We start from the raw sequence: 1619 nt of genomic DNA, 5'->3' as shown, positions 1-1619 counted from the left end.
CTCAGTTAAATCCCCTATCTGGCAGCAGATTTTGGACATTCGTGATGAATTTGTTCCTAAGGTTGGGAGTAAGGATAGGGCTCAAGTGCTTTTCCAGACTTGGCACTGCAAAGGTAAACTATCTTTGAAAGAAGTGTATGATCTTTTTCATAGTTCTTATCCTGTACTAAAATGGATGAAGCCACTTTTAGATAGGGTGATTATTCCTAAACATGCCTACATTTCAACTCTTACTGTTCACCATGCCCTCCCAACCATTGATAACATTTATAGTAGGGGGAAGCACATGGTAAGCCGTTGTGTTCTACGCCTAAATGTTTTCAAGACAAACCAACACTTGTTCTTTTGCTGCATCTACTCTAAAGAAATTATGCAAGGGCTGTTCACATGGCAAGGGATTACCAAACGTGTTCTCAGTCTCAAACACTAACTCTACCACCTGGCTCATTATTTTTTTTTTTTTTGCTACAGGAGTGTACGACATTTGGCAAGAAAGGAATTATAGAATATTTGTGGGTTCTTATCGCTCAGCTGATCAACTACTTAGATGGATCAAATATTGTGTCTGCCTTAGGATGTATGCTTGGGGTAAGGGCATAGTAAATTATGAGATGATTAATGTACTAGTAGGATGAGGTAGTTTAGGATCTCTTTTCTCTAGTGGCTCTACTTTGTAAGAACTCTATTTTCCCATTTCATGAATGAGAATGCTGAACTCTTTCAAAAAAAATTAGTTAAAAAAAAAAAATAAAAATAAATAAATAATAATAATAATAATAATAACAATAATAATAATGAGAATGTAGTGGTGATCCACAGATAACATTGTGGAAGTCGCAGCAGGGTTCCCACACTTCTGATTGGCTTCGTGCGGTCCCTATTTTTCGGTTAGGGCAGACTATGAATAGGAGGACATATCGTTGCGTGCTTAGTTATCGGCTGGGTATTCCTTTGTTTTCTGTGCCTGGACCATGTTCTGCTTGTTCGCGGGACTTTGTTGGGGATATCTACGGACATCATGTCGTGTCATGTGCTGGTACTGTTGGTATCAAGTATCGGCATAACCTTGTACGTGACACCCTTTCTGACATATGCCTCCGCTCTGGGATCTCTGCTAGTAAGGAAGTGGATATTGGTTTGATCGATGGGCATGATAAGCCCTTGCGTCCAATGGACCTTTTCCATTATTCTTGGGACAAGGTACGTGATGTGAGTGTGGATTTGACTGGATCATCTCCTTTGATTCAGCCCCGGATGTCTGACTTTATGCTCGAACGCGTGGGGGTTGATGCACCTCAGCGTAAATGTGCCAAGTATCAGAGCTTGTGTGAGGCGGTGGGCTATGGATTCTTACCTTTCTCATTTTCTTCGTAGAGGACAGATGTTGTTGCCTTACTCAAGCGGATTCATAAATTTTCTCTGTCCCAAGGTGTCGGGGCTCGCGTAGCTGCTTACATTTTTACTAGACTTATCTTTGCTATTGCTAAGGAAGTGGATGCCTAGATTGTTGTTGGAGCTTGTGTCCTCCACAAATTAGTGTGATAACATTTATAAATCTCTTATAGGTTCACAAGGGTATACTTCGTATTTTATCAGTTCATTAACGATTACCTAATAAC

This window comes from Silene latifolia, chromosome Y, assembly GCF_048544455.1.
Source record: "Silene latifolia isolate original U9 population chromosome Y, ASM4854445v1, whole genome shotgun sequence".
Classification (NCBI taxonomy): Eukaryota; Viridiplantae; Streptophyta; class Magnoliopsida; order Caryophyllales; family Caryophyllaceae; genus Silene; species Silene latifolia.
Note: the sequence above shows the minus strand (reverse complement) of the source record.